Source organism: Enhydra lutris, unplaced genomic scaffold (genome assembly GCF_002288905.1).
Source record: "Enhydra lutris kenyoni isolate GAN:26980312 unplaced genomic scaffold, ASM228890v2 scaffoldscaffold55, whole genome shotgun sequence".
Taxonomy (NCBI): Eukaryota; Metazoa; Chordata; class Mammalia; order Carnivora; family Mustelidae; genus Enhydra; species Enhydra lutris.
This window is the reverse complement of record NW_019154139.1, coordinates 8,790,428-8,813,669: the sequence shown is the minus strand read 5'-3', so window position 1 is coordinate 8,813,669 and position 23,242 is coordinate 8,790,428. Positions and strand designations below refer to the sequence as shown.

General features: G+C 43.8%; 1 protein-coding gene across 1 annotated transcript in view; it reads right to left on the bottom strand.

Moving 5' to 3' along the window:
• The window catches only part of LOC111157446 (ENTH domain containing 1), a 101,622-nt gene that overhangs the window by 11,466 nt on the left and 66,914 nt on the right, over positions 1-23,242 (bottom strand). The gene's annotated exons all lie outside the window — the stretch shown is intronic.

Genomic DNA, 23,242 nt, shown 5'->3' with positions numbered 1-23,242 from the left:
GACTGAGCCAGCCAGACGCTCCCAAATCTCTTGCAATTTTAATAAATCAGATTTTTTAATGCCATAACAGGATTCTCTGTTTAGTTGTTTCTACTTTCTTACTATGTTTCTCTCCTGCCTATGGCAAGTATACCCCGGTGATTACTGATGTCTTAGTCATTTGGTGGCCGTTTCTCTCTCTCTCCTCACTGAAGCACAAGACAAGGAAAGCTTCAAATAACTTGTCTTTAAATATTTCTCACTTCACCCACTTATCTGTCTCTGAAACCACTATATTTTTAGTACCTTCAAACATTCGTCTTTTACAAGATAAACTAGAGAAAATATGCCACATCATACTGGTCTATCCCTATAGAACCTCCAGCTACCAAAAAAAAAAGTCTTTTCCCCTGTAACAGAAAGAAAATGTCTTCTTGGGGCACCTGGGTGGCTCAGTCAGTTAAGCGTTTGACTTCAGCTCAGGTCATGATCCCAGGGTGCTGGGATCTAGCTCTGTATCGGGCTCCTTAATCAGTGGGGAGCCTCCCTCTCCCTTTGCCCGCTGCTCCCCCTGCTTGTTCTCTCTCTCTCACTGTCAAATAAATAAAAAAAAAAAAAAAAAAAAAAAAGTCTTCTTGTCCCAGTGTCTATGCAGGGCCCATGAAAGAAAACCCAACTTTAGGTAGCAGCCTAATTTTAATAAACCCTTTGTCTACGCGGGAGAGCAATCTTTCAGAGCCGCTATTGTGATTACCAAAATGTAAGTTCCATTAAGTCAGAATCTTTGTCCATTTCATTCATTCCTATCACCACGTGTACCTAGACTATAACAAAGGACCTGGAATGCAACGGAGAAGTAATATCTATTATAAATAGAAGGAATTGAAAGGAACAGATATTTAAGGTGGGTCTGATACAGAAAGATCTATTGAATCTATAAATTATGAGCCTGGTCCAAATTTCTGGATGCCAATTGCTATCAACATTCAGTGCTAGGGCTTTGCTCTCCAGAAGCTGGATATGGAAGAAAAGAGAATTATTTTAAGACATAGAGTTGATGAAATGAGAGGCATAACGAGACGAGAGTGGGCAAAAGGAAGATGAAACATTTGAAGCTCCCAGAAGAGAAGAGGGTACAGGAACTGTGTAACCCACTGTCAATGGCTGACATCATAACCTCCCTCACAACGCACGTTTATCTGCTGTCACCATTACGGTCAGGCTCTGAGTTTTTAAAGAAAAACAAATTTCCTTTCGCTCTAAAAACCTTCCTTCCCCTCTTCATCCACCGTCGGAGGTCAGCCTGGGCAAAAGGGCTGCTAGGATGCCCCAGCACTGGACCTCACCGCCTCTGTCAGGAATTGGGTTTTATCCAACCCTCTCAGTTGCAAGCTTTCTCATCTTTGCAGACTCAATTCGAGTTTCACGTTCTCCTGTCCTAATCCTTTCCTTGCCCTATCCTGTTTTGGTCTTTCTTAACCACGCCCTGTTCGGAGCCCTGTGAGTCATCAATACATTTCATCTCGTCTCTCCCTGGTCTGGGCCCGACCGGAGAACAGGGCCCTGAAGAGACATTAGTAGGAGTCCTGTTTGTGCTCCTTAAAAGCACGGCCCCTAGGATGTGTTCAGTGAATGCCTGTTGAGGAAAAGAACAAATCAAAGCACAAGGATAAAGGAAAAAAAAAAAATAATAATCTTCCTTTTGCCCACTCTCATCTCATAAGGGGCTCCTACATGGGTCATGATCTCAGAGTCCTGGGACTGAGCCCCACGTCATCAGGCTCTCCCTCTGCCCCTCCCCCCTGCTCATTCTCCCTCTCTCTCTCAAATAAATAAATTTTAAAAATCTTTAAAAAAATACTAATATAAGGGTGCCTGGGTGGCTCAGTGGGTTAAGCCTCTGCCTTTGGCTCAGGTCATGATCTCAGGGTCCTGGGATCGAGCCCCACATTGGGCTCTCTGATCAGCAGGAGGCCTGCTTCCCCCGCTCTCTCTGCCTGCCTCTCTGCCTACTTGTGATCTCTGTCAAATAAATAAATAAAATAAAATCTTTTAAAAAATACTAATATATTCCTGGTAGAAAGCTAGATTTATGGTATTCCCAAGTACATGTGTACATCACCATATTTCCATAAAAGCATTCTTTGAAGTTAATTATAGTCAAAAATTTCTCCATTGATTTCCATTTTACATTTGAGAAAAATGGGGGAAAAGCATTTTCTATTGTAACAGAATCATCTTAAAATTTAACAATAGGTAAAGTAAAATAACTCAGAATGACAATGACTTTCTGATGGAAATATTCGTAATAACACTCAATCTAAATCTCAAAGCTAGGATGTATAAGCTTATCTGTATAGCCATCTTTTTACTTTATTATTATTTTTTTAAGTAATCTCTATACCAGCGTCAGGCTCCAACTCATGACCCCGAGGTCAAGAGTCGCATGCTCTATCCACTGAGCCAACCAGGTGCCCCTGGCCATCATGTTAATGTTTAGTACAGAAACTTAAAATTACAAAAGAAAGAATTATCTTAAAATTCAATGAGACAGGGCACCTGGGTGGCTCAGTAGGTTAAGCATCCGACTCTTGAGTTTGGCTCAGGTCATGATCTCAGGGTTGTGAGGTCTAGCCCTGCATCAGGTTGGGTATAGAGTCTGCTTGGGATTCTTTCCCTCCGTCTGACCCCCAGCCCCTACCCCAGCCACTCATGCTTGGTTCTCTCTCTCTCAAAAAAAAAAAAAAAAAAAAATCAATGAGACAAACCAGACGGAAGTCTATCCACCCCCTTTCCCAATTGTCCAGGAAGAAAAGAACACAGTCTTCTGATTGCTTAGACTTTCTGTTTGTTTGCTTGTTTGTTTTAAAGATTTTATTTATTTATTTGTCATAGAGGGAAAAAGCACAAGCAGGGAGAGTAGCAGGCAGAGGGAGAAGCAGGCTCCCCGCTGAGCAAGAAGCCTAATGCGGAACTCAATCCTGGGACTCTGGGATCATGACCTGAACCGAAGGCAGATGCTTAACCAACTGAGCCACCCAGGTGTCCCTAGACTTTGTTTTTTAAGCTGGCAATCTTTTTTTTTTTTTTTAAAGGTTTTATTTATTTGAGACAGAGAGAAAAAACAAGCTGGGGGCAGAGGGAGAGGGAGAAGCAGACTCCTTGATGAGCACGGAACCTGATGTGGGGCTTGATCCCAAGACCCTGGGATCGCGGCCTGAGCTGAAGGCAGAGGCTGCACCGACTAAGCCACCCAGGTGCCCCTAAACCATAATCTTTTTAATGAACAAAACACTATCATCTAAAAGAAGAAAGCATGACAACAATTCAAAAATAATGATTTTAAATGCAGAGCAGATGACAGAGGAAAATGTTTCCTTAACTAGAAGGTGGAAGAGGCCTAAGAGTCTAGAGAAAGCTTCACGGGGTCTCTGCCGCCTCCTTGCTCCACCCCTTCCGGGGTGACAAGCGCAGCCAATCCTCCACAGTCCCGCCACTGCTTTAGTTGTAGTTAATATTCACAAATCCTTCAAAAACTCCCTCTTGTTCCAGTGACAAAGTCTAAATTTCTTGGGCTTTAAAGGCCTTCCATTGCTGCTTCTTTGTTTTGTTTTGTTTTGTTTTGTTTTTCCTTTCCTTTTCTTTTTGGTTATAGTCACTTCAGAAAACTAACGTACCTGCTGAGGCAGATACTGAGTGAAGAGAGTCTACCCCACCTGCACGGGCTCTACAAGGTCTGGAGGATTAGGTGTGGGCATCAGCCGTACCACAGGGTTTGGCGAGCTGCTAAATGCCAAGTGGAAGGTGGCAGGCTAGTATCTTGCAAATGCTCTCCTGGCCAATCCTTCCAGTTTCTGGGGAGCATGGCCCTGACCAATAGCTTCATTCTTCATCAATGGACCCACTGAAAACCCTCCAACTTGATTTCCATTTATATACATATTATCTAGAAACCTCTGCTGCCTTCCAACTAATAATAACTTCGTTTTACTGTTTCTTTTTTTAAATTGAGCTACAGTTGACATATAACTGCATTGGTTTCAAGTGCACCACATAGTGATGTGATGCGTGTTGTAAAATGATCACCATACTGAATCTCATTAACATCCACTACAGTTATATAGCTTTTTCTTGTGATGAAAACTTTTAAGACTCTCTAAGCAACTTTCATATATACAACACAGCGCTGTTAACCTCAGTCACCATGCTGTATATTACATCCCCGCGACTTATTTTATGACTGGAAGTTTGTACCTTTTGATCACCTTCAGCCATTTCTTCTTTTCCCATTATTGTTATTCTATTGCTTGTTTTCTATCGCTGCTCAACAGGAAACTAGCCTCTGGTCAGGTGCTCTCTTCCTCACTCACATATCCCACATTCATTCAGGTCCCTTTAGTTTCATTCTCCATGGCTCTTTATCTTTACTACCATCGCTTTCTCACCCTGCACGCCACCATGGAATGCCCTCCCCTTCCTTTATCTATTTTTAACCCTACCAACTTCTCAAAGTCCATCTCAACTACTTCTAGAAACTATTTCTAATCACGTCTACCAAATCCTTCCCTTCTCTGCATAGTAAATATTCGTTTCTGTAAATTCTTTTTTTTACAAATTCATTTTTCCCACTAATTATATGCTCTATAGAGTCTATAGAGCTCTGTTCGCTTTGGACTATATTAGACTCTGGAGCCATACCTAAGTGCAAGTCATAGTTTCTACTGTCATTGAACGTAAGATCAAGTGTGGATTTTGTATAGGTAGATAGGTAAAATATATATACATTCTTGCATATACATACGTATATGCACACAAAAGTATATGTATGACAGGGACACCTGGGTGGCTCAGTGGGTTAAGCCTCTGCCTTCAGCTCAGGTCATGATCTTAGGGTCCTGGGATCGAGCCCCACGTTGGGCTCTCTGCACAGCGGGGAGCCTGTTTCCCCGCTCTCTCTCTGCCTGCCTCTCTGCCTACTTGTGATCTCTCTCTCTGCCAAATAAGTAAATAAAATCTTAAAAAAAATTATATGTCTGACAAACAATAGAAATAACTAATAATACAAGTTACCAGTTCAATTTCATAATGTCTAAGGGATTGCAGTTTCTCAATAAGTGAGTGAACATAAAAGAATATGTTTGTATAATAACGTAAACTGAACATGTTTCAGATTGGGTTCCCCCAGAAGCAGTCTTTGAGAAACAGACTTGGACCCAGGTAGCTGATCTGGGCACTGATCCCAAGAGCACGCATCAAGGAGTGGGAAAGGTCAAACAAAATAGGGATAAAGTCAATAGAGTGTATTAATGGCCAGATGACCATAGTGGGCAAAAAAGAGGTTTGATCCTGCTGCAAAGCTGTCCTTTCAGGAATGGGAAGCAGTCTCTCGCCTTCACTGGTTGAGTGTTGCCCCCATGAATAATAAATCGGTAGCCCTTCCAGGCTGTCCTGTGCTTATGCTGAACAAGTCTCTGGGCTCTAGAGGAAACTCTGGTTGAGAACTTGGGAAACATAGGCACTCTTGGGGCATATGGGAACTGGACACCAGGACTGCAGTAGTCCTCAGAGGCAGGCCCAGAGAATACCGGGTGGGGCATTCACAGCACTACTACAAGATATATTCATTTATTACCTTTCCTTCCCCAAAACCCACCGAAATGACAGAAGTGGAACAAAGAGGTATAAACCTAGAAGGGCAAATAGAACAGGAGAGAAGAGAGGACAAGAGAAGATGGGAGATGTTAACAAATTGTTAGAAAAGGGACAGCTGATGGAGTAAGCAACCAAAACCCAAAACACTGTAGAGGGGAAGGCAATGTGAAAAAAAGTCAATTCCTACCACCGAACTCCAGAAAGTTTCAGGAAGAGGAGGGTGAGCACTTTGTGCCTTTTTATTTCGGGGAGAGGATCTCTTCATTCGGACAAACAGTGAGAGATGTTTTTGTTGTCTGGATGTTCCAACATACATAGAAGAATGTGGATGGATGCTGAGTAGCCAGTGGATAGGCTGGGCCAGTTATAAAGCTATTGTCTCCTAGCTTTGCGACACTGGGGCCAGGACACCACAGACCACACCTCTGCTTTGCTGCCCCATTTTGTAGCACAATTCTTCCTAAACCTGTCCTTACCATGTTTAATTTCTTTCAGTTCTTCAAATTTATCATGTTTCCTCTTCCTACCAAGCTTTCACCCACACTTTTTTTGTGCCTGAAATGTTCTTCCCCTTCTTTATATGTGATTTCCAATTTCCAAGGTGATGTCCATTAGGTAGACATACATTTACCTATCTCTCTGTTTTTGTTCATGCTGCTCCCTTAGCCTAGAATATCCTTTATCCCTACCCTTCTCCTCTATCCAAAATTGTTTCATTTGTCTAAACTCAATGGAAATACTACTTCTTTTGTGAAGCCTTTATCCTCCACGCTAAAACGAATCCCTCTTTTCTTTGTTTTTGCATAATACAATGTGGATATTCATATTTTTCACTTATTTCAAATATTAGTCCCCCATCTGACAGCTATTTATTAAGTACAAGGATGTGACCGGCACTGTCCTAAGCTCTGTAGTAGCAGTAAACAAATTTGTTGCTTATGATTCATTATAATTTCTTGTTTACAGGTATGTCACCTCCAGTATACTGCAAACTCCTTCGGGGCACACATCTTCTCCAACTTGCTCAACCCATAAGGTACTAGCAGAGTATGTGACAGTCATTTGATAAATGCCAGTTCAATGATCCATTATATGGATGGTATGGTCATTAAAATAAACTCAACTGTTGAGAAATAAGTCCTGGGGACATCCTAATTCAGCCCCTTTGTGATATACACGAGAACCTGAGACTTCCAGGATCAGGAAGGGTAGAGCCTCCGATTCCTGAATTCTAAATCAATGCTCTTTTTACTAGGGGCAAAGAAGAAATAAAATGTGTGGTAGAATCTGCTGTACCGAGTACTTCTTCACTGACAATTTTTCTAATGGTCCCTAGCAGGGAAGTGACCGGTGTTTACCCTGAGGGGTCACTCCTTTTGTCCCTGGTGCCACATTTGGAGATGTAGGTCCATGTGGAGGAGGACTGAGTTAAGTATACAACTGGCCCAGGTATCTTTGCCTATTTGTCTCCTCCCAGGAAGGGCTATGGGGTAGATGTTTTCTTGAGTCCATATAAAGAATGCACAACATTCTTGGAAAATTTTCTGAAGCCCATAGGAACTCCTGGGGATTTTCTGGAGAACAGCAATAAATATTATTTCTATATGGTTGAACGCAAAACACATAAATGTATAGTCTGTAAACACTAAAGCAATTGTTTCACGAGGGCCTCCCAACTTTCTCTGGGAGAGAATTTCTCTGAATTCCACTCAAAAGCAGAGAGGACTACAGAGTGAATTAATTTGGTTGGCTTGCTTTATCTGGTTTCTCATTTTCTTTCAATTTAAACCTGAATGTCAAAGAGCTTTGTTCTCAAGTATCTATCTGGCAGACTCCTGGTTGAGAAGCTCAGTATTAAATTATGAGACTGTACCCAGTTTTCTTTATTGTACAATGCTTTACACCTGCCAATATCCTTGATTAATGTAAAATAGGACCTTGAAACATCAGTCTTTGTAAAGCCGGTTTGATGACTCTTGATAGTTACCTTTAGGAAGAAGCTTATTCCCTGTATAAGACATCAGGCTGCAAATTTAAATACAGACTATCACTAAAATGCCTGAAGTAAGGAGGTTTAAAAAAAAAACACAAACCCCCCCCCCCCCCCCCAAAAAACCAACAACACCTCTCCATGCTTTGAGCCGGAGGACAAAAGAGAAGAGCTATGCTGTTGAAGGTACTGAAAATGTTTTTGCTCGTTTGGAGATGATGATGAAATCATTCTTGAAAGGGAACATTGGATTTAATTCTGAGTTAAGAGAATTTGCCTACAGATAGGAACATTCTATACTGGTAACTCTCTTTCATTTTTCAATAATTCCACTGCCTTATTTCAGGTACTATAATCATCGCATATTATTTTATATTCCATTATATTGTGAATCTAATAATGGGTGTTAATTCCAGCAGAGCTATTGCTGTGATCAATTCTCCTGTTGGTCTGATACATTGGATCCAATTACAGCTACAAAGCAGAGAGCTGGCAAGCCTGACAAAAGATGGATGCCAAAATATGTCTTTCTGTAGTTTAAAAATGTGTAACACCAAAGGAACTTCTACTTTTGCAGTTATGTTAATCAAAGGAAATAGGATCTGATGATAAGAAGTCCATTTTGCCAAGATGCCACAGCTATAAATTATTAATATAGAGGGCTGATTCGAATTACTCATTAATATATTGGTTTAACGTAAACAAACCACTAACTTAAAATGGATACTGAATGTGAGACTTGAGTAACGTGTTTGACATGACGATGGCAATCTTAATATATCTTTCCTACAGGATATGCATGAAACTCCAAATAATCATATTAAGTTAGATCTCCCTCTGATCTGTGTTAAATGTGTGTGTGTGTGTGTGTGTGCACAGTTGTAGATTTTTGAAAATTTCATTTCATCATACATCATCACATTTAACTGCAGAATATACTGAAACCAAGTTTAAAAACTATTTTGGAAAATGTGGCTATGAAATATAGCAAGTATAATTACTACTTCAATATAAATTGAAGATAATGGCTTAACTTCTCATAAGAAAATAGAGATATGGGCACATTTAAAGGTGCTTTAAAAACCTCTTCAAGTAGGACAGCTGAAGACTTTCAGGCCATGAAAATGGATCATAAAGAATGGATTGTAAAATGGGTACCAGATGCTCATTTTTAAATTTTATATCATAGTTATGGTTTCACCAACAATAAAAATCATAATTTCCCTTAATAGATTATCATTATAAAAACTGAAGCTGAACATGTCTTTGGGAAGCCAGTGATTGTTACCTAGCGCCATATTTCCTGTTGCTTGGGCTAGGGTTGAGATGGAAACTGATCTCTGGCATGGGAGGGTCTGCTGCTTTACAGAGCACACGCCAGGCTGGAGGAGATGAGCGGGTGCCTGAAGGCACAAGTGTCTGTGACCATTAGACCAAACCTTAAGATGCCAATAAAACCTACAGGGCACCCTTGGAGAATACAAAATTAAGATAAATTGGTCAGAGGTTCAACTTTGACAAGAATTAAATATAGGAAATGCTTGAAGTGGTACCCGGCACACAGTAAATGTGACAGCGCCCTGGGTATTGTTATATGGTGTAATCCGAAGAAGGGGGTAGAACTCTTGAGGAGTTCCCGTCACGTGCAGTCCTGACTGGAAGCAGATGGGCACCAGAGCACACCTGGTACTCTCCCCTCCCCCCGAAAATTCCTGTGTATGTCGACCACAAGCATGATGGGTCTCCTTTGTGCCCGCTGTTCCTAGTAGGTGGTATTTGAGACCAGGAGAACTGATGTTCTACGGAGAGATGATGAAGAGATGAAGACTTATCATTCTCAGTATTTTCCTCATTAGTACAGACTGGTAACTGACCTTGACTTCAATATGGTATAAAGTCATGTCTAAGTCTGCAACACTGCAATGAACCTGAGAATATCATTTAAACTGTGAATTCAGATGAAGTGTTATCTCTCATGAAGTAGAAATTCTCTATTTACCACAATAAGCCAAGAAAAAAACCTCACCTATGACAACTTCTTATATCATGTAACATATATCCTTTGGAAAATACCTTACTGAATACCTAAGAGGACACATACCATTTCTCTTTCTCAGGCAGAGTCAGTGTACTGTCCTCATTCTTAAAGCTCTTTGCTTATATTTTTATAATATGACTTACAGCACTATACTGTAATTTGCCTATTAATGTTTCATTTGCTCTTTTTATTCCAACACCTCCCACATATTTTCATTCGTTCATTTATGTAACAAATATATTGAGGACGGACTCTGTACTATGCACTGTGCCTACAAGTACAAAAGCCACCAGAATTACACCGGCAAAGTCTTCCGACATGGTAATTCATTTCAATTACAAAACACAGAGGATAAAATAACCATTGATATAATTAATAAGCTTAAAAACATGCAAGCTTGAAAATACGAGTGAGGAATAAGAAAGAGATTATAAAAACAAAACCAAGTAGAAAATCCAAGTAGAACTTCTAAAAATGAAAAATAAATAACTGAAATTAAAAAAATAATTGCTGACTTCAACAGCAGATTAACTCCAGTTGAAAAGAAGACAGAACAGAAGATAGGTACAAAGAAATATTTAAAAATACAGCACAGAGATCAAAGCGAAAGAAAATCTGGGAGTGAGTTGAGGCGATAGAGTGGATGGAGTGTTTTCACACTAACGTCATGCCCAGTCTAAGTGCAACCTTCCTTCCGGTCTCCAGTGACACACCCCAACACACATCAGGTGTTCGGAATCACTAGAAGGAGTCCCCGTACCCCTGGTGCTATCCCACTCCTAGGCTTTTGTGCTGGCTGCTCTCCCTCTCTGGCCTGCTTTTAGTTCTCTTTCCTTCCCTCATCTGGAGGTTGTCTTTGACCTACTTAAGAGACAAAGCTCCTTCCTCAGATCTCAGCTCTATTCAGTGTCAGAGCAGAGAAAGGGAGTAAGAGACAAGTGTCTATCTCCTTTTCGTCTGGCCACTGCTATAGTCACATATCTCCTGGCTGGGGCTACTGCTTTGGCTAGTATGGCCATCCACAGCCTTTCTACAGCAGGCACCCAAATGCTGGCTCTCTTGTGGAGTGAATGTGAAAGTTCTCCAGTGCACCCCTAAGGAGCCCCCTAACCACACCATTCCCTAACGCACCTCCCCGCTGCATGCTCCCCACAGTGACTTTCAGTGTTAACATCTAGCACCTTGGGCCTGGCACGCATCTGACTCCCCTCATCTTCTCCCCTACGAGTGTTAGGAATTAGCTGGACAGTTAGGGTGTCAGAGCCAGGGTCCCCAACAAGAACAGATGGAGTCGGGACAGCCAAGATCAAACAGCACTGACATCCTGTTCTGCAGCTGAGACAGGACCCGCACTAACATTCTACTTTGCAGCCATCGCAGAAGTGACTTCAGCAAATCATCCTAAAATGAAACAATTAACCACAAAGCACTTGTCAATATCATGGGCAAGGAGCAGTTAAGACATAAACCCCCAGATATCAGCCCCAAAAGACCATCCATGTGCAGCCATTATCCTAATAGGTAGACAGATACGTGACCAGAGCCCTGATTGGCACGACTCAGCACAGCCTGGTTACTTAAAATAGCTCTGCAAAAGAGCTCTTTTATAAAAAAAACAAACAAACCCCAAAAGCCCTAAACTTAGAAACTCTGAGGGGAACTCTCTCGGGGCCCCATCCCTCTCCAGGAGCTTGTTTTATTTATTTATGATTTTTTTTTAAAGATTTTATTTATTTATTTATTTATTTGACAGACAGATCACAAGTAGGCAGAGGCAGGCAGAGAGAGAGAGAGGAGGAAGCAGGCTCCCTGCTGAGCAGAGAGCCAGATGCGGGGCTCGATCCCAGGACCCTGGTATCATGACCTGAGCCGAAGGCAGAGGCTTTAACCCACTGAGCCACCCAGGTGCCCCTGATTTTTTTTTTTTAATTTATTTGAGAGAGGAGAGAGAGAGAGAGAGAGAGCCCAATGTGGAGGGAAGGGCAGAGAGAGAGGGAGAAGCAGACTCCCTGCTGGGCACAGAGCCTGACTGGGGGCTCGATCCCAGGACCCTGAGATCATGACCTGAACTGAAGGCGGATGCTTAACTGACTGAGCCACCCAGGCACCCCTCCAGGAGCTTTATACATTTGCTCCGTAAACTTTGCTCTGCTGCCCACCACTCTTAGTCTGGGCTACCTCTCCATTCTTCAAAGCGGCATGACCAAGAACCTCGGGCACTAAGGGAACAAAAAATCCTGTAACACCAGGTGACTGACTGCTCCTGGGGGAAAACTCTCAACTCTAAGTTCATGGTCTCCAATCCTATGGGTCCTCAGGACTGTCCAGGAACTCTTTTGCTTGTCCTCTGCTCTCCCGTTTCTCTCAAAGATAATTCCAAACCTTCATTGCTCTCCTCGAGCACCCTTGCCAACTGGACATTTTCTCTTTCATTTTTGGGAGATGATCTTCCCTATTCCTCAAGCAAAGAGAGGTTTTTCAAAGGATTTGTTTCAGCTTCTCATCCTCCTGCCAGCCAACTGAACTACTGTCTACGACCATTCCTCCCTCCCTTCCCCTCAGTCTTGAGGGTCAGAAACACTTCCTATGACTGTTCAGGCGTGTCCTGTCACCTGTGTCACTGAAACGCCACCCAAGTTGCCTCCTCTCCTAATCTTCAACTCCTTTTTTTGTTGGCTTTCTCCTCTCAGCTCACAGAGGTGCCTGGTCTCTTTTACTTTAAATACTTCTCTGGGCCTCTCTGTCTCCTACTCCACTCACCCAAACATACTGGAAACCAATATTTCCCACCAAGGAACTCATTTCCCTCCTTCCTTTTCGCCTCCTCAGAACACCACAATCTGGCTTCCGTTCCTACTCGTCGACTGAAGCCGTCCTCTCTGAGGACCACTGACCTTTTCATTGCTAATTCCAATGAACATTTTTCAGTCTTTGGTCACAGGATGACTCTGTGTCATTTCAGCTGGATTAGTCCCTCCCCTCTCTGCGCCCTTCATTTCCTACACTCTCTCATTCAGAAGATTTTTAGCAGTTGGTGTGGCACACACCATCCTCGGAACTAAAAATACAACCTTGAACAAAATCACAAAGTTTCTGTCCTGGAGCGCAGTGACGACGTGCATTACAGGGGCAGAAAGTTGTTAACAACCAAAGACTCGTGCGCAGTGCGCCAGATGGTGATGAGTTCTGGGGAGGACAATGAAGTGGTGGAGGGCGTGGGGAGGGTCAGGGGATGAGCAGGCCAGCGGGGTGGGGTGGGGTGGGAGGTCTCCCTGGGAAGATGGTGCTTAGCAGAAAGCCGAAGGAGCTGGGCAAGAAAGGCATGTGGAGTAGAGGAGGGTGGCGTTCCAGTCGGAGACAAGGGTCACCACAGGTCCCAGAGGCTGGAGGGCACCTGGCCGTCGCTGGGATAGCCCAGGGTCTAAGAGATCGTGGCAGAAGAAGCAGGGAGGAGAAGGGACAGGAGGGGAAGTTAGGAAGGAAGCTGGGAGCTAGATCAGAGCTACCTTATGTGAGATGACAAGTCCCTGGAGGGTTTTTAAGCAAAGGAATGATATGACTTCTTTTTAATAAAATCACTTTGGCTTTTAAGTGAAGAAAGGTCAACGGGGAATCCGGGGAAAGGAGAGGTCCTGAGCAAGGAGACCATTGCAGGCCCCGTGTGAGCGATAACTGTAAACAGGACCAGGACGAGCGGGGGAGGTGACCAGTTTCTCGATATATTCCAGAAACGGAGCTGCTTTAAGAGCAAGCCGAGGGCGACTCCAAGGTTTGCGGGGATGAGATTCCCTATCCCGCTGCCTGCTCATGACACTGTCCTCACAGACCTCCCGCCTCTTCCAGCAGGGCTCTTGCGGCTCTCCTGGCAGCCCTACTGGACAAGACCCAAGATGACCACCGTGGCTTTCTTCCCATCTGGCCCACATCAGTGCGGCACTAACTCTGATCAACCGCGGGGTACAGGCCAGGCCCTAGCGGCCTCACCTCCAAAGCTACAGGTCAGCTTGTCTCTCTCCCAGGCCAGAGTCAGATCCTGACTACAATCTCAGGCATGAGTCAGGCGCTGGTTCTCCAATTCCAGGAAGCATATGTCAAAGCCTCTCTCCCTGGGGCTGGGTGTGAGTGGCAGTGTCCCCCCTCCCCCGAAGGGGGTCCGGTTACCTGCTCAAAGCCTGGCAACAGTCCTCCTCCGCAGAACTCTCCTCCCCAGGTTCTTTCTGTCCCGCCACACTGTCCCCTTAAAATCTTCCAAACTCTCTCTTGCTATGTGTGTGTGTGAGCGTGTACATGTGTGTACATGTGCGTGTGTGTGAGTGCACGTGCGTGTGTGTGTGTGTGTTTTGACGGTGGGGCTCTAGAGTTACAGAGAAGGTTTTCATCCATTTTTTTAAAAATCTCCACACATGGACTGGATATCTGGTATCTATTTTATTATTAACACCTAAAGCAAAAGAGAGTCAGAAAGGGTCCCACTGAACATTCTAATACACATACGTAGCCTGGCAGAGTCTAAAGCTAATACAGTAACCTCACTCTTGAGTTTTTATTTGGAGACTTTGGAACCTGTAGCTCTAATCTACCCTCCCTCAGTTGCACACTATTGTTACCTAGCATTTTTGTTCTTTTCCTAACACCACAAATTAGATATTACAATTAATTTTAAAAGGCTAATTTGTGGGGCACCTGGGTGGCTCAGTGGGTTAAACCCTCTGCCTTTGGCTCAGGTCATGATACCAGGGTCCTGGGATCGAGCCCCGCATCGGGCTCTCTGCTCAGCTGGGAGCCTGCTTCCCCCTCCCTCTCTCTGTCTGCCTCTCTGCCTACTTGTGATCTCTGTCCTGTCAAATAAATAAATAAAATCTTTTTAAAAAAAAAAAGGCTAATTTGTTTAGATTTGACATACATATTTACCAAGTTCTCTTGGTGGGGAGGGGTAGAGGGAGAGGGAAAGAGAGAATCCCAAGCAGAGTCCATGCCCAATGCTGAGCCTGATGCAGGGCTTGGTCTCACAACCTGGAGATCATGACCTGAGCCAAAATCAAGTCAGATGCTCGACGGGTCAAGCCACCCAGGTGCTCCTACCAATTTCTTTGTTCACTATTCTTCTCAGTCTTCAGACCTTCTTCCTGGAATATTTCCTTTTTCCTGAAATAAATGTTTACAAATTCTTTTACTGGGACTCCGTGGTGATAAAACTCGCTTTTTATTTGAAACATCTTTTCTTGGAAAACCTCTTCATTTCACTCTTGTTCTTTAATGACTACCTTGTTGTAGGTTGACAGATATTTTTCCCTGAGAAAGCAGACAATATTCCATGTCTTCTTCGTTTCTTGTTGAGAAGTCTTCTCTTTTATTCTTTCATAGATAATCTGTCTTTCTCAATGCCTCCGGTGTTATAGATGTTCATTCTAACACGTGAGTCTGCAGATTTTTGTAGTTATTTATCCTATTTGTATATATATCGTGCTCCCTGTATCTTAGAATGCATGCCTTTCATCAGTTCTGGAAAAATGATCTTCTATTAGCTCATCAAATGTTGCCTCTAATTGGCCACACTACACTTCATTTATCATTTGTGTCTCAGTTTTAAAAAAATATTTTCTACCTTCTTGGCCTCTTTGTTGCATTCTGGAGAATTTCTCTGGATACACATTCCAATTCACCAATTGTCACATCAGTCTTATCACATCTAGTGTTGAATCCATTCATATCCACTGAGTTTTTACTTCCAGTTTTATTTTTCCTTTCTGAAAGTTTTATTTGGTTATTTTCCAAATTTGTCTAGTCATCTGTCCCTCACTGATTCCATCCTTTCCTTTTTCTTTAAATATCTCACAGCCAGCTAATATTGTGTGGCTAATAGTTCACACCTGAAATCCTTGGAGGCTGAATTCTGCTGTGTGCGTCCTTATAGACTCAAGCATGGAGGCTTATTCCTTGTGTTTCTGGCAAACACAGACTGTGAAATCGTGTTTGTTTTGAGGTTAATCTGTAAGAGTCTTGGGTCTCAGTGGGGCCCCCAAAAAGGCTCTGTATTTTTGTCAGGAGCTGGGACTGCACACTGGAAGCCAGGGCAGCCCCCTTTGAGGGTCCCACTGAGGGCCAAGTCCGAGGCTCCACTTCCTCCCCCCCTGCCAGCTCAGGGGTGCTGATGTCAGCATTCGCCTTCAGGGAAACCTGTCTTTACAGTCCTTCACGCTCTCAGCTCCCTGCTCCAAAGAGGTTCCAGGTCTCAGGTTTACACGGCATGGTTTTTGTTCTGTTTTGCCTTAGAGATTTCCTTTGGTTCCCCAAATCCCAACAATGTATCAAAAGGTATCTTTTATCCAGAATCTAGGTTGTTGGGGTTTTTTTCCCTGTAGCGCGAAGCTCTTCAGAGCCTCTAGTCCACCACACTACTGAAAATGTAAGAAGTCCGGAGTATAGTTTTCATCTGTAGATAATGAAAAGCCATTAGAGGCTGTTTTGAAGATTTGTGTGTTAGATCTCTGTGGAGATTATGCGACTGATAAGAGTGAGGTTCCGGCACAAAGATCACTGAAAAGGTATCCTAATAGAGCAGGCGACAGATGACAAGAGCCCCCAAAGTAGGGCCAGAGATGACAGTTAAGATATGATTGCCATAGAACTGTCACAATTTAGTGACTGAATATTTCTGAATAATTAAGCTCTCCCGAAGTTTGTAGGTAGTAAAGGACTGGTAACCTCATTAGCGAAGCATGAAGTACTCCTTTCTGAGTTTTTCTTTGCTAAATTAAATGAGTCAAATACCTTCCAGGAAGCAAGACGTCCTTTTAATCTATATTTATTCAAAGTCTTTGACCTTGGCATGAGCCACACAAAGCTATCAAGATTTGTAACAGCGACAGCCCTTCGCTTATCTTGCGGCAAGGCCATACTTCGAGCTGATCCCTAGCATAAAAGAAACACCTGCCCCCGAACTCGGAGGCACTTCCGAGTACCTCTGTAGGGCATTAGTGCTGCCATCTCTCCTGTCTCTCTCTCACTCACGCACACACGTGTGTGCGCACACATGCTATAATATCTTTCAAAAGGGAAAAAGGACACTTGTAGGAGTCTAATCAACCCATGAGAAAGTAGGTCATTCATCGTCTACCTCACCCAGTCCCCTGAAGCATACGAAGCCATAGGAAGAGGAGAAATCAAGTACCATTATTTGCATTTCGTACAAACGGCAAACTTCAGGGAAGGTGAAGCTGTGGTTTGAACCTGCTGGGCGTGCTGGACTGAAATCAATAACAAGGGCACAGAGATGGACCGCTAGACAATACAATTCTGCCCTCAGAATTGTATTAAGGGATTGGGCATGTCTGGTGATGACCTATATTTGAGGTTTGTGGTGCCTTTTTTTTTTTAATAGTAATGTAATGCTCAGACCTCTGAAATGCAGAGCACACATATAACCAGCATCCCGAAAGCAGAGTTAAGATTTTTTTAAAAATGAGGTGTCTCAAGAAAAGAGGGACTGATTCGAGAAGTAGGAAAAAACAATCATCTAAGTCCCAATTTGGTTACTTTAGTGTACTGATACTCAGCATTTCCAGAACACAGCAATTGATACGGATGTCTCACAGGAACCTCAAATGTAACATATCCAAAACACGGCCTTTAACATATCCCCCCAAACAGTTGTCTCCCCACCATCTTCCACTTCTCAGTAACACCATCACACACTGCTTCCCAAAGGCAGAACGCTAGGGCTCCTCCTCGTTCCCACCCCGTCCTCATTCCAACCACCAGTCACCAGGAGTCCTGAGGGCTGAACTCAAAAACAAATCTCTGATCTGTACACCTTTCTCCATCGCCCTGCCTCCACCCTCAGTCATGGTCACTTGGACAGTCTACCTACATTTTTCATTCATCTTTCTGCTTCTGACTCCCCCCATAATGCATTCTCTCCCAGTTTATATTTAAGTGAATACAGGCCAGATGACAGCATTCGTGTGCTTCAAACGCTCCCACCGTGCTCAGAATTTAGGCTGAAACCCCTCCCTCTGACTGCCCGTCCTGCGTGACATGGCTCTGTCTACTGTTTGCTGATCTCCGCTCATACCACTGTCCCCTGATTCGCTTGCAATTCTAGGAGCAAGCTAACGTCTTCTTCCTGCCCCTGGGCCTTTGAACTTGCTGTTCCCTCTGCTTAGAATGCTCCTTCCAGGCCTCTTCATCCTTATCTCACAGCACACCATCTCTGTGTAGGGGCCTTCTCTTACTACCCTAACTAAAACTTACATGCATCCATCCCAGTGCATTTCCTTAATAGCACAGGTTACAGCCTGTACTATTTTTTGGTTTATCACTGGTTACCTTCACCAGAACAGAAGTTCCTTGAAGTAGATAGGGCCTGCCCTGCTCACGGCTATATCTCCATGCCTACCACCAGTGCCTGATACATGATAGAAACTCGAGAAGTACCTGTTGTATTAAAACCAAATTTCTCAATCTTCCCTTCTAGAATCTTATTCCTGTTTATCAACCAATGCCTAGTTGTTGATAGCTATTTCAGTTTATTCTATAAAAAGCTGGGCAATCTCTGGGTTTTGGCTCAAATTTGGAGAGCTGGTTTCCTAAGTTGGGGTCTAGGGAAAACCTAGCATTACAATCAGTAAGAATTATAGCAACACTCCTTATTAGAATTAAAATGAACAAATCTTGTGGCTTTGTTGAATAGAATTCTGTTTCAACAAAGACTCGACAATACTGAGCATTCCTTCTAGATCTCATTCCGTCTTTACCCAGACAACCTCCCCACAAGCTTCCACTCTTCTCCCTTCAATATCTGACCAATTTCTGACTCATCCAGTATTCAATTCAGTAAAGATGAACGGAGAACCCAGTCTGTGCCAGGCACCATGCTGGGAACCGCAGCCTAGAAGTTGAAGGTAGAAGGTTGATGGTGAAATACTAACAGGCAGAGTCTCTCCATGCCCCTCCCCCCAAGCTGAATCCCCAAGGCCCTTCCCTAAGCACAGTCACCTAAATACAAGCTCCTGCTGACCGAGAAGAACTGTCTTGATGGGTCAGAGATGAAGACTTGATTCAAAACAAAAGCCAGATTAACTTGTCCCAGAGGGAGTTTGGGGAGAATATTGGTTCAGTCTGACTCTCCCTGCCCTACCCCTCTAAGTACGCCTCAGACTTGAGGCCCCTGAGGGAGGAGACAAACAGAAGAAGCAAGAGTTAGATACTGGCAAGGAGGTCTCGTGCCCTGAGTCTGCCCAGAGCCCAGTCGTGGGAGCTGGGGAGACCAGGGAGAGGCCAGCCATCCCTCTACCCACCAAGTATTTCTTGAGCACTTTCTGCTGGCTAGCCACACTTCTAGGTCCTGCATGCACAGCAGGGAAGAGAACAGAAAAAAACGTTCTTTCCCTCATGCTGCTTTCATTCCGAGGGTGAAGAGGAGTTCTGCTTGTTCCCCAGGTGGAGCTTGGAAAAGTGAGTGACATTTAGAATCCCCCACCTGTCTTTACCTCATGCCAGTGGCCCGGGATGGCAGCAGCTGGACAGTAATGCAGGCGGCGGGTCTGGGGACAGGGCATCTGGGGCGGTCATTCGGAGACCCCTACCCCGTGCGAGAGGTGTGGGAGAGCATCCAGCAGTGCCTGGAGGCTGCAGAATCAGCTGAGAGAGGGCGGCGGAAGGGAGAGGGCGTCACCAGTGGGACAGAGAGGATGCTGCAGACACAGCCTCATACCTTATACCTCACAGTGCTATTGCGTCGCCAGTGGACTCTGGCGGAAAGAGATGTAGACAATTAGAAAACAGTGAGCTGTTTCCTCTCAGCAGAAGACAGTTTTAAGAGATGCCCATCTCCAAAGTCCTGATGCTAAAGCTGGTCTCTGAAACTTGAATGCCACCCTCGAGAGGAGGGAGAAAAGGAAATCCTGAATGGACTGAGTTTAAACCAGAAATGACTGAGGAAACAAAATAAGCTTTTATTTTCGGTCATCAGGAAATTTAAGATTATCTTGAATTGTAAAAAAATATAGCTATTTCTTTTGGCACACTGAGGGGGGGGGTCATAGTTTGAAAATATCATGCCGATGACTCAGGGATGAATAAGACCCACCTCCGCCTTTGAGGGGGGCTCCTCCATCTCTCAGAAATCCCTTGGTCTTGCCTCCCCACAAAGAGCTGCTCAGCTCTCTCTCTCTGCCCTCCAGACTTTCCTCCCTCTACAACCCACTACCTTGAGTAACAGCATCCAGAAACCGAGGAGAAATCACCCATGCTCTCTCTGAGCTTTTGCCACATCAGAGACAGATCCTGCTTTCAGACCAGACTTGAGGTGACGTGAAAGGAAAAGCTAAATAAATAAAAGCTAGGCCAACACCAGGGCTCTTGTATATTCTCTCTTTATATCCTTGAACATGATCTCAAATTTCATGTGTTTTGAGCACTTCTTCCTTTTCAACAGACTATCCCTTAGCTAATGTAACAATCAAGTGTCAGCCAGGGATGAGGAAAATCCTACATCATTTCAAAAGCTGACTCTGCAGGTAGTGAACCTCATCGCTGAATTTGGGAGTACACCCATGCGCTGCTCCTGCTGCTCTTCTACAAAACTACGATAACTCTTCTCTGGAGATACAATTAAAGTATATGCCAAAAATACAGAAAGAACACTGCGAGGATGACTGTCTTCCATTTAGGGGTACTTCAAAGGACACTTATTTAGTGGATATTTAGTGGATACTTACTATGTGCTAAACACTGGCTTAGAGGAAGAGAATAAAATGAACAAGACACAGACCTCTCAAAAAGAAATCATAGTCAAGTCAATGGAACAGAATAGGGCGCCCAGAAATAAACCCGCTCCTATAATGGTCAACTAATTTACTACAAAGCAACCAAGTAAGAGACAGTCTCTTGAGTAAATGGTGGTGGGAAGACAAGACAGCCACACGCAAAAGAATGAAGCTGGACCACTACCTTCCACCATACACACAAATCAACTCAAAATGCCTCAAAGATTTCGGGTAAGACCTGAAGCCATGACACTCCTAAAGGAAACACAGGTGGCAAGCTCTGTGACATCAGTCTTGGTGAGGACTTTTTAAATTGGACACTAAAAGCAAAGACAACAGAAGCAAAAGACAGGAAATAACAAGCGTTGGTGGAGATGTGGAGAAAAGGGGATCTTATGCACGTGGGTGGGAATGTAAGTTTGTGATCGCACTGTGGAAAACAGTGCAGAGGTTTCTCAAAAAATTAAAAACAGAAATACTGTATGATCCAGCAATTCCATGTCTAGGTATTTAACTGAAGAAAATGAAAACACTAACTTCGAAAAGATATCTGCTCCTCTGTGTTCACTGCGGCATTATTTACAATAGCTTAGATATGGAAACAATCTAATCTAAATGTCCATTGACGGATGAATGGATACAGAAAACGGGACACACACACACACACACACACACACACACACACACACACACACAGGATTATTTAGCCATAAAAAAGAAGGAAATCTAGCCATTGCAACATGATGGAACTTGAGTACATTACACTAAGTGAAATAATTCAGACAGGGAAAGACAAATTCCATATGATCTCACTGATGTGTAGAATCTAAAAAACAAAACAAAGTCAATCAACCAACCAAACACAACAAGCTCATGGGTATAGAGAACACCCTAACAGTTGCCAGAGGGGACAGGGGATGGGCAAGATGGATGAAGGGGGTTAAAAAGTACAAACTCTCAGCTACAAAATAGGTCAGTCAAGGGGACCTAATGTATGGCATGGGGGCTCTTAGTTAATACCACTGTATTGTATATTTGAAAGCTGCTAAACAGCAAATCTTGAGGATCATCACGGTTTTCTCTGCCTAAGAAAAAAATTGTGGCGATGTACTGGTGATGGACGTTAACTAGACTTACGGCAGTGATCGTTTTGCAATATACACAAATACTGAATCATTAGGCTGTACACCTGAAACTAACATAATGTTCTACATCAGTTATATCTAAATTAAAAAATCATGGTCTAGTTGGTTTGACAGCAGGGAGGAATAACGGGCAATTATAGGAGAGAATCGATGCTAGATCTGGAGCACACAGAGGGCCGTGAGAGCCCAGAAGATGAGCAGTAACCCTGCCTTCGGTGTGTCAGGAAAGGCTTCCAAGGAGAAACAGTATCTTAGCTGAATCTTAAGGATTCATACAAATGAATTCACATGCAAGGGGCGGGGCTTCCCAGCTGAGGAAGGGGCACGTGCAAAGCACTGGAGACAACATGGCGTTTAAGGCAAGTAGTTCAGCAACCATAGCTGGACCATCACATGTGACCGGGGAGGAGAATGGTGACAGGTACAGCCGGAGAGAAAACCAGGAGCTTATCTGCCGTGCTAAGGTGCTAAGACTTCATCCTAAGGGAGCTTCTCACAGTTGTGACCAGATTAGAGTTGCATTTTAGAAATGTCTGAAGTCTCTAATTCTGTTTTGACCCAATTGCTCTTTCTAACTTGCCTCCTCCGATCCTTTCTTTCCACCACCTGCACAGCCACCTTCTTGAAGCAAGGTTATATCACGTCCTTACTTAGAACACTTCGGAGGCTCCCCATTGTTTTTCAGACACAATTGACACTCCTCAACATCGTTCATCAGGAGACGGGGCACACACGCCGGGCTTAGTCTGTCAGGGCTGTGATAACAAAATGCCACAGACTGGGCAGCTTATAAACAACAGAAATTTATTTCTCACAGTTCTGGAGGTTGAAGTCCAAGATCATGGCGCCAGCACAGTCAGGGTCTGGCGAAGGCTGCCAACCTCTCACTGTGTGCTGGCAGGGTGGAAGGAGCTAGGCAGCTCGATGGGGTCTCTTATAAATCACTAATTCCATCCATGAGGGCTCCATCCTCCTGACCTAATCACCTCCCAAAGGCCCTGCCTTCTAATACCATCACCTCGGGCATGAAGTTTTCAGGATATGAATTTGGGGAGGGGGGCACAAACACCCAGATGACAGCAACGTCCCTTTGCCTAGGGACTCGAGCGTTACATCTGTGATCCTGGCATAATTATTCATCGTGCTGCCCTTCACATCAAAAGTGTCCTGGTCTCAGGGCTCCCGAGTGGCTCAGTCGGTTAAGTGTCTGCCTTCTGCTCGGGTCACTTTCTCCAGAAAGCTTCTCCTAACACCTGAATCAGGGACAGGTGCCCTCCCAGGTGCTTCCCTGTCCTCTCCCTATTCTTACACTTACCTCACTTGTCCCATTCGACTTGATCCCTGGGCTGGGGGCTACAGAAAGGCAGGGATCTGGTATATCACTGAGTATCAAGTAGTCAGCGCCACGGCTGGCACGTAGTAGGTATTCGGGATATTTTTATAGCACAAATAATTTACTCATTTTTGGAAAAACATACACAGTCATTTGTTTCATTCATATAAGTCCGCTTGGGACTTAGATGTCTGAGAGGTCAGTCATTTTGATGAAGAACCTATAACCTTACTTTAGATTGTCTGGTTCTCCTAATTTGGAGTGTTGGTGGGGTTATGTGACATTTTTATAATACACAGACTCATTAGTAAGGGAGAAAAGGATTTAGGCCGGGTG